The sequence below is a fragment of the Parasteatoda tepidariorum genome, chromosome 7 (genome assembly GCF_043381705.1).
Source record: "Parasteatoda tepidariorum isolate YZ-2023 chromosome 7, CAS_Ptep_4.0, whole genome shotgun sequence".
NCBI lineage: Eukaryota > Metazoa > Arthropoda > Arachnida > Araneae > Theridiidae > Parasteatoda > Parasteatoda tepidariorum.
Window position 1 is genome coordinate 21,589,717 of NC_092210.1, and position 16,275 is coordinate 21,605,991.

Sequence of the window (16,275 nt, forward strand, 5' to 3'; positions counted from 1 at the left end):
TTCTTCTTTTTTACACCCTAAAAAAGCAAGAAAAAATCGTGAACATGAAATTTTTTCTCTGTTACATACTTTAAATAACAAAATACCAATTTTAAATTTTTCCCGATTTTTTCAATTTACGAACTTTGATTAAATTTTATTATTTTTGTTTTTTATATTAAAATATAATCTTATAGTATGAAATCTCTATAAATACATATTAGAGAGACATTATAATAATATTATATTTATGTAAAAATCGTTTTATCTGAATNAAGGCTCAGATTTGTATGAGCCATTTATTCAGAACTGATATTTTGTCATTTAAAGTATGTCACAAAGAAAAAATTTCATGTTCACGATTTTTTTCTTACTTTTTTAGGGTGTAACAAAGAAGAAAATTCATGTAAAAATAGCGTGCCCCTCCCCCCCAAAAAAAAATTTTTTTTGGCCGCCTAATTAGCGTTTATTTGTAGAATAGCTCATATGTTCTTATTATTAAATATCTTGAATCGAATGTGGTATGTGTGGAAAAGAAATTTTTTAATTATCTTCAGAAGGTAGTAATATTTATACTCTAAATTATACTTTTTCTTATTATTTTCATGATTTATTTTGTTTCCTTAACATTATTTTTACATAATGTGTTACTAATTATATAATACATAGAATACTATGTATTAATGCATAAAATAATATAATGCATTGATACATAGAATACTATGTATTAATGCATAGAATAATATAATACATAGAATGTAATTATATAATACATAGAACTGCACATGAATTCATGTAACGCAAAGAATACTCAAAGTAAAATTAATCAAAAATACCGAAGCTAGGATAGGAAACCATAAAAAAGTAGATGTTTTGTTGGTAGATTGAGAAACAAGTCAACGTCTGAGTCATAATTGGATTTAAGAACTTCTAAAACCCTGAAGTTGCAGATGTAAAAACAACACTTGTCTCAGCAGGATTATTCATAAGCCTCTTAAGGCAATAGTCATGATTGTTTATTCCTCTTTTATTTACAAAACAAATTTATGTTGCTATGGCTACCTAAATTTGCTATCTCTAATTTATAGTTTAATATAATTTCAGCTTAATTTCCTAATAAATCCATAACTTTATCATTTATTTACGTTTTCATCTAATATAATGAGCAGAGATCTTCAGACAAAGCTAAAGCTCAACTTTGGAGAGCACGGCATCATTTTAAAGAAAGATTCTCATGGGAAACATGGATGGAGTTAAACAGTAGAAAACTGCGTAAAGGAATTTTAAAAGAATTTCCTTTTATCAAAACACTCTATAACATTTGCCATAAAACATGAAATTATTAAAAGTGCCTTTTTCAAGCAAAGTTAACGCTGAAAGTCTTTAGCATCATTTTAATAATTTACTGTTCAAACGATATTGATGTCTAAGAAAATATAATGATGTCTAAGAAAAGCATGAAGTGTAAAATTTATGTGTAAAATGTATGTCTGAAAAATTAAAAACTGCAGAAAATTGAGAAACCAGATTCAAAAGTGTCCTTTCGAGTAGAACATTTCATTAACGTTTGCCATAAAAACTGCTGAAAACTGTGAAACCAAACTCAAAAGTGTCCCTTTGAGTCGAACATTTAAATGATGTTTGCCGTAAGACTTGAGGATATTAATACTGTCCTTTTCAAGGCTAAGTAACAGCTCCACACTATTTGCACCATTTTAAAAATTTACTATTTGAAAGATATTGATGCATAAGAAAATTTATTGATGTCTAGTATAAGTATGAAATGTAAAATCTATGGCTAAAAATTAAAAAGTGTGAAAAATTATACAAAAGCGTCCTTTTGGGCAGAACTTGTCAATAATATTAGCTATAAAACTTGAAATTATCAAGACTGTCCTTTTCAGGCAAAGTTACAGCCTAACCAAATGAAGTTCTCCACTTTATAAAAGTACTGTTTTTAAAGGACATTTCATTTTATTTTATAACTTTAGTTGAACAGCCGACCCAATTTTTTGGGTTTTAGACTACTAATGTTAAATTTCGTTGCCTTGTAATTTTCACCCTACTCCAGAAGACAATAGAGCTCCTGGATCAAGTATTGGGAGACATTTGCCTTCGTGAAGGAGATTTTTATGGAACTTACCCAGATTTGGGTTACATGGAGAGGAAAACCACGAAAACATACCATGGTTAACCTGACAGCAAGAGGAATTTAAGCCATGATCCGTTTACTACTGAGGATATTTTATGTCAGCACTGTGTTCGGTGGACGCCAGAAGTCTGCACCGAATCTTATCAACCAGTCAACTCTGGGATTCGAATCCAGTTCACCTAATTAGAAAGCGACGTTCTTCTATCCCCTGAGCCACCACGGCTCATTTAAAAGACGTTGGTGTATAGAAAAATTTATATGAAAATTTGTGAAGTGATAGAGCTCCAAATCCAAACAGTTTCCCTTCATTTATAATAATTTTCCATTACATTGTGACCACACTGCTAATAACATGTAGGACCACCTTTAGCCCTCAGAACTGCTATCACCCGCCGTGGCATTGATTCCACAAGGTGCTGATAGGTAGTCTGAGGTATCTGGTACCAAGCGCTCAACAACTGGTAATGCAATTCCCTCACATTGCAAGGGGGTAGCGTGACAGCACGAATTTGGTTTTCCAAGTAGGACCACAAATGCTCTATTGGACTAAGGTCAGGTGAATTTGGGGGCCAAGACATGACTTGAAAGTCACTGGAATGTTCCTCGAACCAATCCATGACGATTCGACCCTTATGACATGGTGCATTATCCTGTTGGTAAACACCATCCCCCGCAGGAAAAACTGTTGCCATGAATGGGTGAACCTGGTCTGCAACTATGTTCAAGTAGCTTACAGACGTCAGGGATTGTTCTATGAGGATTATGGGTCCTAATGTGCCCCATGAAAACATTGTTCCTGGGCGAGAAACCATGAAAACCTGGGCGAGCCCATTGTTATAGATGGAGGGTGGTCATAATGTAATGGCTCTTCTGTGTATTTACTCAAAAAGGTTGCTCTAAAATAAACATTAGTGATTCAAATTAGATCTTAAAAATAAATTTAGAATTAAATAAAACAAATGACGAAGGAATATCAGTAACATTAACTTCATTAATCTCAAAAATGCAAAACAGACTTTTACCGTGATTTTTACAGTAATATTTATTGCGAAATCAGTGAATCTCTTGTAGTAAAATAATTATTACTTTAAAATATACGGTGAAATTGAATTATTAGGAAAAATTAATTTGCAAATGATGCACACAAGATGTCGGTCCTCCTTACCGTAATCTGATGCGGAATATTTTAAACAGCACTAAATATAAATGCTTCCCAAAGATCAAATATTTTGACAACAATATGGATTTTAGATCAAAAAGGCGTTTCTAAGAAAAGAATTGAGATTCAAATTCGAGCATAGAAATTTAGCGCTAAATAAAACAAATTGCAAAGAATCTATAATAGCGCTTCAACTTTATTAATCTCAAAAATGAAAAGGAGACTTGAGTGTAAAATTTGTATTGATGATTTTGTTTATAGTTGAGCGCTTCGCCATTCAAGATTATTTTTATCAGAATTATTTATGAACTTATTGTCTAAATTCTCCGAAATATATGTATTAAGATATTCACACTATGTATAAACGCTTCCAAAAGATAAACTATTTTGACAACCATGAAGATTTTTAGCATAAAAAGGCGTCTATGAAAGAGGGATTTTAGAATCAAATTTAATCATAAAAATTTATCATTAAATCATATAATTTATAAAGAAATCTTTATAATATTAACTTCATTAATCTCAAATAAGCAAAAAAGAATTGAGTGCAGATTTTATCTTAGTGATAGCTGAGAACTTCGACAACCAGGATGACTTTTATCAGAATCATTTATCTATTTGTCATCTAAATTCTCTGAAATATATGTGTAAAGATATTCACACTGAGCCTAAGATCAACTATTTTAATAACTATCAGGACTTTTAGCATAAAAAAGCGTCTACAAGACAAAGATTTTAGATTCAAAATTTAATCATTAAAAAGTGTAATCATTAAAATTTAGCATTAAATAAAACAATTTACAACGAATAGCATTACTTCATTAACTTCAAAAATGCAGAAGAGACTTGAGTGCAAATTTTGTCTTGCTTATAGCTGAGGACTTCACCAATCAAGATTACTTTTATCAGAATTATTTATGATTCTATTATCTAAATTCTTCGAAATATATGTATAAAGATATTCACACTAAATCTAAATGCTTCCAAAAGATCAACTATTTTCACAATTATGAGGGTTTTTAACATGAAAAGGCGTCCATAAAGGAAAGATCGTAGATTCGAATTTAATCATTAAAATGTAATCATAAAATATTAGAATTAAATAAACCAATTTACAAAGAAACTTGAATAGGATTAACTTCATTAATCTCAAAAATGCAAAAGAGACTTGAGTGCATGGTAGAGTGCAAATTTGGACTTAATGATTTTGTTTATAGCTGATGATTCCGACAATCAAAATAACTTTTATCTGAATTACTTATGAATTTATTATCTAAATTCTTCGAAATGTGTATTAAGATCTCCACATTAAGTATTGGGTGTTTGGGAGGTAGTCAGGAAACAGCGCGATTTGAAAGACTTCGTATAGTATGTCAGCGCAGATTAAAGCGCAATGTGAGATTGTAAGCCATTACATTTTGCATCATATCTTTTGATACATTATTACTGCTTTGATACATTATGACTGCTTTGATACTCACTACGAAATTCAAGTGCTCAAATATTTGAAGTGCCTTTAGATTCGAAATCTTGATACTTAAGGAATTAGAGATGAATTTTCAATCGATGTTTGAAACCTGAATAAATGTTCTCCTAATTTCCCTCGTATTTTGTAAATAAAAATGTATAAAAAAAATAATACTTTAAAATTGAATTAAATTATAAATTTTAAATATTTAGCGATTTTTGATTGAAGAATGAAACCTATTGTGAAGTGTTATTTTTAATTCTTGAAGTAAAACGTAGTAAATTTTTGAGGCTGCGCTTTGATGATTTAAGCAAGAGAAGATAACCGAAATATGAGAAAGGATGATAAATAGCTTCTTAAAGCCATGAAAGCACGTTCAAATTTTTTTTATCAGATATATCAGCGGCCCATACAAATATTCATTTCAAATTAACGTCATTAAGTGAATTTTAATTTTTTTAAATAATTTCTTATTAGTATTATCTTATTAGTGTGAGAATTTTCATGCATGCTGACATCCATTCTTTTTCATATAGTGTGAAAAAATACCGTCCTTTCTTATAGACTTTCTCTGTTTATTTGATGGTTTAAAGCTGTTTTGTTGTCGTTTTTCCCCGTTTTTCTTCCTAATCATAAACGGATTAAAACCATCATTTTAAATTCTAATTTTTCCCATGCAGTTTTGTATACCGTACGATAACACTTCCAATTTTCAAATCAAGCAAAACTGCTATTCGATTTTATTGCCAAATTGATACTCTACTTGATTATTTTAATTTTTAGATATAATAATGTAATTTAAGTGACCAAACATTTTTGTACAGGTGAACCAGCATAGTTATAAATGTTTTTACACTTAAATATTGTCTCCCGAAGTTAGGCTATTAAGATAAAAACAGTTTAAGATTTTTTCATACTGAAACACTAGATCACCTGCCAATGAGGTATCCAAGGTTCGAATTCCAGCGTCAATAACCGTACGAATGCTGCTCTCACCGAGCACTGATCACAATGCTGGCATGGTTATTCCATAGAGTTTTTTGTTAAAATAACAAAATTTGTTTGTTAAATGGCAGTACATATCTGCTTAAGAAACTGGCATCTGTTTTTACATTTTTCGGTGAAATAAACAGTTGTTTACTGGTAGATCAGCTAATAATTTTTTGCGTAAATTTAGCAGATTGTTTTTCGCAGTATTGACTTATTTTTAAAAATATCTTATTGAGCAAATTAATACATAAATAAAATATATGAGACAAAATTTCAGCCTTTACTTCGATATACAGAAGTTGGTCATATTAAGAAAATAATCTAAAAACTAACCGAATTTTGTCTGTAAATGCTGCCCCTCTGCATGCTCTTTTCTCCCCCCATAACTTTTTAGGGTGCAATAACACCCCCTTTCAAACATTCAATTTAGGCTCTGTTGTCATTCTGTCACCTTTATTTCTTTATATATATATTTTTTTAAGAAAAAATAATTTTCAATTGCATTTTTCACCTGTTGCTTAATACAATTTTATTCCAAAACTAGTATTGCGGTGAAAAAAATTATAAAATATTTTCAAAACGTCCATCTTATAAAATTAGTTCTTAAGGAATTAAAACGGGAATTAATTATACTAAGCACACTTTAAAAAATTATGATGTATAGTTGTCAACATTGTCACATAGTTGTCAATATTGAGATAAACTGAATTTTTTTTCAGTGCATGAAGTCATATTTTGTATTTGCTTTTTAATTATAAGTTTTATTTATTTATTTATGCATTGTTTGTTTGTTTATTGACAACACACATTTTCATGCACATTACAATAGCATTTCGTTTAAAAAAACAAGCAAATTTTTAGTAATATATTTGCACTAATTGTTTTAAAAAAATTTTTATTTGTATATAGTTTTTGCACTATGACTACAATTCTGTATTTAAAACTGTATTTAGTTTACTTCAATACTAAACATGTTAGCAACCAAGCACCAAAATTTTTTACAGTGTAAGAAGCTAGAAAACGCCAAACTTTGTTTACAAGCAGCCTTAAGTATTCTGTTCTAGGACTAACTGTATAAAACAAAAATAGCTGCAAAACCTTAGAATATTTCTTAAATACAGAGTTTCAAAAACCATGAATAGAGTTTTTAAAATAAGTTACCCATTTATTACTTCCTTATCCTTTTTTCAATAAAAGCCTTATTTTGTGGTTCAAACCAAATGCCTAGTATTATTATCCAAGCATTGGCTTAAAATTCTGGAGAATAAAAAAGAATGAAAGTATGTCGAATAATTCTAGAATAAAATCTTCCTTTTCCCATTGAGTGGCCACTGAGTTGCTTCGATGAAAAATGGCTCTGGCGTTTGAAAACTGCTTGAGCGAAAAATTTCTACTTTCAAAAGCGGAAGAATTTAGGAGTATTAAAGTATTCGAAACACGTTCTAAGAGTTGCTTCGAAGAATCTAAAATATCCCTCGATAGATTTACTGATACAAAGAAATTTGGATATCGGGTGAATTATATTAAAGCTTACAAAAAAATGGCGTATTTTTATCCCCTAAAATATTTCGACTCATCCTTTGTTGGAAACTCAAAATTTGATGGACAAATTAGAAATTAGTTTAATTTCTGTAAAAGTTACAAGTGAGGAAATCAGAAATTAGTCTTAGTGTTTTATAACTGGCAGTTTTATGTAGTTTTATAACTGGCGCTGAAGAGCCTGCCCTATTCTAAGTTAACAACCATCAATGTTCTCCGTAGCTTTTTAACTTTGAACCCTATCCTGAAGACAAGGGAACTCCTTGATCAAACACAGGGAGAAACTAGCCTTCGAGGAGGATTTTTTTAAAGAACTAACCCACATTTGCTTTTGCATTGCGAAGAAAACCACAAAAACCTCCCGTGATTAGTTGGACGACTAGGAGATTCGAACCCATGCTCCGTCTTTCAATGAGGATATTTTACGTTAGAACAGTGGTCGATGCGAGCCAGGAGCAGAATTCGAAGCAACCAGCCACCGTTGGGAATCAAACCTGGGTCACCTTAATGGTAAGTAAACGCTCTATCCCTTGCGCCACCGTGGTTCCTCATTTGAAGTTGCAAAAAGACATAAACATAAAAAAGTAATAAAGGAGGACAAAACCTTTCATGTTTTAGCATCACTGAAATCTAATACGGGCAAATGATAAGAGCCATTTTAATAACTAGTGTTGAGTCTGCTACTATTCTCCAAACTTGAGGTATAAAATAAGTACATTTCAGTTTCAAAAGCTGGAAACTATATCTGACGCAGAACGAGTCAGAAAAAAAGAAACAAACAAAAATGGAAGAAAAGGTCATTAGATGTCATTTGGGCTCTAAATAATTTGTCATTTGGGCATACATTATAAATTATTTGAAATGGTTGAAGGAATAATTGTAATGTAATTTTGAAACACTAAAGAGAGAGCAAAGTATATATAATTTTACAAAAAAATTTCATTTAAACAAAATCCGATAATTATATACAGAAGAAAAAAAAACACTGGTACACAATTTATTTGAACACATCTTCGAAAATACTAAAGTCTTTTTTTCTTCATTTACACGACCTTTAAAATTTTTATCATTTTAAAGGTGCTACCTATTCATCCTTATTGATATCAAATATTTGAATAAATTATTCTTTCAAATAAGTAGATAACAACGAGAAATAATTCACCTATTCAGAAGCGGGAAATTAGCCGTAATGTACAAGTATTTTATGGTAAATTGCATGGTAATGGAAATACATTACCCATGAGCAAATGAAAGTCAAAAGTTTCTCTATTTCATTATTAACTAGAATAATGTAGTTGGTAAAATAGCTTTGGTGATTCGGGAAATCTTTGACTGCTCCTGCAGAAAATTCAATGAATTCCTCTTTGCAATTAAAATTTTTCCCCAATGGATACCGACATCTTTGATTGAGAATCTCTGAGAGAAAACGACCGCGATATTAATTACATTTGTTGAATGTGATTTCTTTCTAGTTTAATGTTACCTTTGAAGTTTTCCACTTAAAATCAAATACGCAAAAGTCCCCGAGCTATCCCAATTCAAATTATTTACTTACTTTCATTTTGAATGATAATTTTCGCCTTTTTCGCAAGTCAATAGTTGGAATTATTATGAAACTCAGATATATTTAATTGCACACTGTTAAAAATTTTATTCTAAAATTACGTCAAAATAACCGGCATCCAATTAAGTGTAAAGTTTTCGGTTAGGTGTATTTTTTTTACCTTTACGGTTTTAAAACCATTCAAAACTAGTAGGGTTAAGAAAAACATGATTACAAAACTATAAGGTTTTATAATCATTTGCAACTAGCATAGCTTCGCAGCCTTAAGAAGGAAATTTAACTGGAAATTGGAGTTGGGTTGTGCTAGGCTTAGCGTGTTAGATAATGGAAAATAGAGTAATGTTGTGATATATTTCAATTCGAATATTTCAAGATCACCAACAGAGCACTGCAGGACATTGGAAAATCATCTTGCGTTGACGGTATTGAAGAAAGATTGTATTATCAACTCTGAGATTCGAACCTCCGTTCTGCCGGTCATGAGATTGACAGAGTACTCCTCTCAAATAAAGCATTAACCCAGTTGCAACGAACAAAGTAACTTCTTAAGCTGGGCTTAGATGACTCGGATACAATTTTGGTTGCTTTACCGTTTTAAGAAGAAAAGAGTTAAAAAACGATTTTTCTCAAAGTTTACAGAGTGAATATCTTATTTTTATGGTTATTTTACTGGTTTCGTTGGATATGATTAAATTGCATTTAAATGAATTGTTATTACACCATTTTCTTCTAAGTAAATTCTAACAGTGTATATGAAATCTAATTTATTTTAAAGTTTCAATTTAATGAAAATCACTACTTTCAATAAGTTTTCGACTAAAACATTCAATACGCAAAAAAAAATTATACATAAAAGAAAACTTTTACAGAAAGTAAGCACAGTTTGAAAGAAATACTGACTTAAAATTTTTTTGTTTTTAGCATCATTTTTTTACTAATGTAGCATATTTAGAAAATAGTTTACAAAGATTAATGTTTACAAATTTTTTAGCAAAACCTTACATCACATGAAAAAATAGACGCTCGTTTGCCCAAGAATTATTTTTCTGAAAACTTTGCTACTGAATTTAGTGTACAGCCTGTTATAAAATTGTTATTTTTAAGGCTAAGTCCAAATCGCATTTAAATATCAGCTCCCAAAATTTTTTATATTACATATTCTCTTATGTCATAGAAAATATATTATAATAATTTAAATCCGATTATTGAGTTATAATTTTAATTATATCATAAAAATCCGTCTAGCTCATATTTATTCTCTTTTTTTTTTGATTTTAACTAAACCTGTGCTAGTGAGAGCATTATTTTTATTAGAGTTAAAAGTATATAACATTGTTAGCCGTAACATTGTAAATCGACAACTGTGCATTTCAAAATCATTTTTTTGATTTAAAGCACGGATAATCGTAACGAGTCGCCACGAGCCGAGCATAGTGGATAGAGCATGCTCTTCGTGTCTTCAGCCTCCATGGTTCGATTCCCAAGTGCGGAGGTAGGTCTTTTCTATATTTGTGTTATTTCACTGTGCGTTACGTATATATGTGTAGAGATCCGTAACGTTTCCGTACAAACCGCATCGTCCTTTATCACAAATAGAATTCGAGCGTTATCGCGCGATTAAAAAAAATGGTGTGTTGTGGGTATAGTGACGCGAAGTTTCCCACACATCCTTAACCTTTGTTATGAAAAAAATTCAAAAAAAATTTTTATTAAATTAAAAGTACCAATTCATATTTTAAAAATGACATTTTTTTTTTAATGTATGAATAGAATCTTCAATATTTTTTCCGAAGTTAAGGGATTTGCAGTGCGCTTGCTGTCAATTATACTGATAGTGAAATATTTTACAGCAAAGTAAGAAAAGAAATTCCGCCCTCATTTCAATTTTTTTTCATTAAAAAATCATAATACTCATAATTGATTATAAATACAAAGAAAAAAATAACTTATCTACTGCTATAAGAGCAAAAATGATTTCGCCAGAAAAATGTTATTTTTTGATTAAAAAGAAAATGCGTTTTAGTTATTTTTTCCTTTCTCAAATCTTTTTTCTTTCCCTTTTGACGCTGTTTACAAAATATATTAGTTCTGTAATATGTAGTTAAATTTTTTTCAATTCTTTGTATGAGATACATGTTTAAGCCTTGATTTTCAATAATATTTCTGGATTTATTACTTTTCAATTAATAATTCATAGATTTTATTATTCGCTTATTTTTCGTTTTGTGTATCTAAGTTTATTACATTAAATTGTAATTATTTATTTATAAATATGCTGACAAACACTGCAGTTCAAATTAAAATAGTTCATCAAATATTCTTTTTAATGAAAAAAGAAAGTTAATCGTTAGAATAAAGTTAATTATTTCTTAAAGTTAAAAATTTATTATGACTTTATGAGTAACAATTTTAAAAAAAGGACAGTTCGATATCTTACAGATTCAAACGCAGCACCTACCATACGCGAAGCAGGTACGTTGCCTACTCGGCTAATTTGTCAATAGTAAGACAAATAATATGAAGCATAATAAAATGAACTGAATGTAAAAAAAAGCATAAGTAATTATAAAAAGTAACACACTATGACTTAAAATGACTATGATTTTGTGGGGATTGAGTTGTTATCGACAATGTCAATCTTCATCTATGAAAAGGTACCCCATCATAGACTTACTTACTTTATTTATAAAAAATTGGGCACCTGGGCCGCGCAGCGGCCCCTATCCCATACATCTAGAAATTTACATAAGTTTAAAAGGATAACATTTTGAATTTAGCAATCGATGTGGTTGCTAATACAAAATTACAAGCATTTTGTTTGGGTAAATAAACATTTGAATATCGAAACTAAATTTACACATATAAATATAAACATATAAATATAAACATAATTTGAAATATATATACATAGGTTGACATAGATAAATATAGTAGATGAAACACTTGAATATCGAATCTAAATTGACGCATATTGACATATATAAATGTAAACATAATTTGAAATATATATAGGTTGACATAAATAAATATAGTAAATATAACATTTGAATATCGAATCTAAATTGATATGTGTTGACATATATAAATATAAGCATAATTTGAAATATATATACATAGGTTGACATAAATAAGTATTAACAGAAATTGATACGTATTAAATTTTTACATTTAACTAGCACACGTTTAATTAAGATATATATTGAAAGTCTGGAATTTAGAGTTCAATAATGAAATGAAAAGTCCGGAATTGTGAAATAAAATGTCACTGAACTAGAGCTGTCTCTCCTAGGATTCTTTGCAAAAGACGAAACACTTCTTCATATTTTAGTAGGTTTTGCAGCTCTTTCACTAGTGATACGAATCTGTGAGCCAATTTGGCTGGTGTAGAAGGAACAGAACGAGGGCTCTTCTTGCTGGGGCGGGCTTTGTATCCCGTGTAGTTTGCGGTGTGAATTTCTCCACAGTTGCAGCACTTTGGTGGTGTGAGTCTATCCTTACGACACTCGAAGGATCGGTGGTTATCAGCGCATTTTACGTATCTGGGAGGTGCATTGCATGTCCGTTGAGTGTGGCCGTATTCCTGGCAATTAAAACACTGCAGCGGTCCCTGACCGCCACGAAAACGCTCTACTCGGACTGGAATCCGCTGTATGTCTGTGATGGTGAAAATTTGCCGATGATTCTCCGCTTCTTTAAGGATTGTGAGAAAAAGTGGGAGGAGCCTGAAGGCTCCTCCTATTCTTCTTTTAAACTGTATTACGTGGTGGGTTTCGATGTTTAATTTCCCTAATTCAAGGGAAATATCCTCTGTTTTGAAGTCAACTGGTAGTCCACGGATTAAAACTTTTGTAAACTTGATATGTAGAACTTTCATTGAAGTTGTGGGTGAATCTGGAGCTTTGTTGAATTCCTCTTTGGATTCTGATGGTGCTAAGATAGTGGCGGTCTCTAGCGGTAAAGAGGAGCAGCTACTTGCATTCGTGGTTGTGTAATTATCAGATTTTTTGACATCCGCTGGCTTTTTCTTCTTCTTTTTCCTTTTCTTTGTAGGAGGTTCCATGTTGTTTTTGTTAATACTTTCTGAATCAGAGGTCGAAACTTCTTTAGTCTGTTCCATATGCNTTCGAGTATTTACCATATTCTAAATTGGAGGGGGGAAAAGAGAATTAAAGCCATCGTGCACTGTTCTTTATGAGTTTAAAAGCGTACTTGGACCTTAAATTAATTATTAGAAGCTTCAATCGAATCTAATATTCGATAAACCTTCCACTTTTGGGGGCCAAATTGCTCACCTTTCAAAATTATTTCGTACAACATACATATTTTAATGTTAATCAAGCCGAATGCACATCACAACGGTATTTAAACATCCTAATTTTATTTTAGATTTTATAACCGTCGTTGAATAGCCGACCTAATGTTTTGGGTGTATGACTACTAATGTTTAACTCCGTAGCCTTGCAATTTTGAATACAATCCAGAAGACCTGGGATCTCCTGGATCGAGAAATCTTGCCTTCGTGGAGGACTAATTGATGGAACTAACACACGTTTGCGTTACATGGAGAGGAAAACCACGAAAACCTCCTAAGGTTAGCTTGATGGCAAGGAGACTCTAACCCATGATCCGTCTACCACTGAGGATATTTTTACGTCAGCACTGTGGTCGGTACGAGCCGGGTTATTCGCTTAATTGTAATCATTTTGTAAAGGAGAAAATGATGAGTAACAATTTAAAAACAAAACAAACAAAAACACATGTATTATACAGACTTGACAACAGCACCTCTCAGATGCTAAGCAGGTACTTTAATAACTTCGCTAATTTATCGCATGCGTATAAATAAGTCAAGCATTATAAAATAAAATTAATGGAAAGAAATTATACACGATTGAGTATATTTAAAACGAACATATTTCAACTGATATATTTAGTGAATAATTAATTTAAAAGTGCGGTCTTTTATAATGAGACTAAAATTCAGAATTAAATATGTTTTACAATTATTTAATTTTTCTTACGCAATTCAGTTAAGCATTTTAATTTTCATCTGTAAACGGTTCTTAAAAACTTCATTCCAGCACAGATAATTTTTTAGTTATTTAAAAAAAGCAGAAAGTATTGTAGTAACAATTGTCTTAAAAACTTCATTCCAGCACAGATAATTAATTAATAAATTATTTAAAAAAACAGAAAGTATTGAAGTAACAATTAAGTATTGAAAAAACAGTACCCTTTTCACGAGTAAAGAAATATAAAATGCAAACGATATTATATACTCATAAATATCAAATACACTAATAAAATTTTGATTTAAAAATTTCGTAAAAATTTCCCTGAAAAGTATTTAGGCTGCAAGAATTTCCAAAAATGGAATTGTCATAAAGCAAGACCTTTTTTTATAATACATTAAAGGAAGATAGCTGTGCATTTTAAACTCATCATTTGATTTAAAGCACAGATAATCCTAACAACGTCGCTCGGGCCCAGCATAGTGGATAGAGCATGCTCTTCGTGTCTTCAGTATCTATGGTTCGATTCCCAAGTACGGAGGTAGGTCCTTTCTGTATTTGGGTTACTTCACTGTGTTATATATATGTATATGTGTGTGTATAGTCAACACCTCCTAGAAGTATGAAGGCCTCAGCACGGATCAATTTAGTAGTCCGNTATAACAATTACAACGAATAGATTTTTGTTAAATCATACATTTTAGATTTTATAACCTTTTTTTTATACCTTTTTTTTTATAATACATTAAAGGAAGATAGCTGCGCATTTTAAACTCATCATTTGATTTAAAGCACAGATAATCCTAACAACGTCGCCCGGTCCCAACATAGTGGATAGAGCATGCTCTTCGTGTCTTCAGCATCCATGGTTCGATTCCCAAGTACGGAGGTAGGTCCTTTCTGTATTTGGGTTACTTCACTGTGTTATATATATGTATATGTGTGTGTATAGTCAACACCTCCTAGAAGTATGAAGGCCTCAGCACGGATCAATTTAGTAGTCCGATGTGACGAAGTTAACTGCGCAGTTGATGAAAAATAAGAAAGATGTCATTACGTTCGGGGTACTAAGCTGCGCAGTGGTTGAAAATACGACATATGTCATTACGTTTGGACTACTAAAGGATATTTATGGTAACCCGTGCTGAGGCCTACTCTTTTCTAGGAGGTGTTGGTATAGTTCAGTAACGTTTCCGTGCAAATCGCATCGTCCGCTTCCGCAAATAGTATTCGAGCGTTATGGCGATAAAAAAATAAAAAAATTGTGTGTGTGATGTGGGTATCGATGAGAAGTTACCCACACATACGCATCCATTTTTTTAACTTATCAGGAAAAATGGAGCATTTATTTTAACAAACAAATTAAAGGGAATAAAATTTTCAAAAAATGATTCAATGAAATGTTGAAATTTCCTTAATGTGAGAATAAAGAAAAAAAATGTCGAAAATGTTTTTTTCGCCAAGTAAAGGGATTCACTTTATTGGGAAATTCATAGCCATTCATTTTCTCAGTGTGCTTGCTCCCATATATACTGATAGTAAAGACGTTTACGTCAAATAGCATAAAAATTTCACGTTTATTTTAAGTTTGTTCGTTAAAAAAATATTAGAACTGGTTATAAACACGAAAAAAATAACTTATTTATTGCTACAAAAACAAAAATGATTTTTCTCCGAAAAGTGACCTCTTTTTATAAAAATAAGTTAAGAATAATAGATTTTTTTTCTCCTCTCTCAATTTTTTTTTTCCTTTTTGATGTTTTTTACATAAAATCTAAATTTTGAAATGTACGGTTAGCTTTTTTACACAATTATGAGGTTTACCATTAAACCTTGATTTTCTATGATATTTCTGAATCAATTTATTTTCATTTAATAATTTATTTACTTTTTATTTAAACTTATTTTATAATTTTTTGTATATTTTTATTTATGATATTGTTATTTACTGCATTAAATTATATTAATTTAGTTGTAAATATACAGACAATTCAAATGAAAATAATTGACAGAAACCTAAAATAAAACAAAAAAAATTATGAACAAATAAAATTAATAGTAATCGCTTTTTAAAATTTAAAATTTATCATGAGATTTTGAGTTATTATTTTTTTAAATATAGCAGTGCAATATCTTAGACATTAGCACCCGGCACCACCCGTATGTGAAGCAAGTACGTCGCTAATTTTTCGATTTTTGGATTTATTACCAGAATTACCGTAATTTTACCAGAATTTTTCTCTCCGTAATGCCAAACATTAAATAGTTAGCTATTTCAAAATTTTCAACTTCGTAAATAAATTTTTAAAAAAAAGAACTTTTTCCATTCATTTTATCTAGGCTTTTTTTTCCAAAATTCAAAACTTATTATCATCTATTCTATGTAGAAAATCTTTGCGTTTTACAATGAAC